A 1,010-nucleotide genomic window follows, 5' to 3' on the forward strand; every position below is an offset into this window, starting at 1 on the left:
TTAATGATTCTCTCTCATCATTGATGTTTCTCTCTCCCTCTCCTTTCCTCTCTGAAATCAATAAAAATCTTTTTTTAATTAAAAAAGTTGCACACAAAAGGTTACAGCACCATTATTTATTCATAATAGCCAAAAAGTGGAAATAACCCAAATGCCCATCAACAACCCAAATGAACAAATTGTAGAATATTCAAACAATGGACTATTATTCAGCAATAAAAAGAAATTAAGTACTGATATAGGCTACAACATGGATGAAATTTGAAAATAATATCTCGAGTAAAAGAAGCTAGTCACAAAATATCACATATTGCATAATTCCATTTATATAAAACTAGAGGCTCAGTGCACAAAAATTTGTGCACTCAGGGGTCCCTCAGCCCAGCCTGTGCCCTCTTGCAGTCTGGGACTCCTCGAGGGATGACTACTTGCTGGCTTAGGCCCGCTCCCCGGGGGATTGGGGCTAAGCTGGCAATCAGACATCCCTCTGGCAGCCCGGGATCCCTCCAGGGATGTCCACTTGCCAGTGAGGAGCAGGCCTAAGCTGCAGTCAGACATCCTTAGTGCTGCTGAGGAGGTGGGAGAGGCTTCCACCACCACCACTGTGCTGGCAGCCGTCAGCCTGGCTTGTGGCTGAGCAGAGCTCCCCCTGTGGGAGCGCACTAACCACCAGGGGGCAGCTCCTGCATTGAGCGTCTGCCCCCTGGTGGTCAGTGTGTGTCATAGTGACCAGTCATTCCCAATCGTTCTGCTGTTAGGGTCAAGCATATTACCCTTTTATTATATAGGATAGAGGCCTGGTACATTGGTGGGGGCCAGCTGGTTTGCCCTGAAGGGTGTCCCGAATCAGGGTGGGGTTCCCGCTGGGGTGCCTGGCCAGCCTGGGTGAGAGGTTGAGGGCCGTTTTCAGGCTGGCCACACCCCCTTCAAGGTGGTGGTCCCCACTGGGGTGCCTGGCCAGCCTGGGTGAGGGGCTGATGGCTGTTTGCAGGCTGGCCACAGCCCCTTCA

The sequence above is a fragment of the Myotis brandtii genome, unplaced genomic scaffold (genome assembly GCF_000412655.1).
Source record: "Myotis brandtii unplaced genomic scaffold, ASM41265v1 scaffold393, whole genome shotgun sequence".
NCBI classification, from domain to species: domain Eukaryota; kingdom Metazoa; phylum Chordata; class Mammalia; order Chiroptera; family Vespertilionidae; genus Myotis; species Myotis brandtii.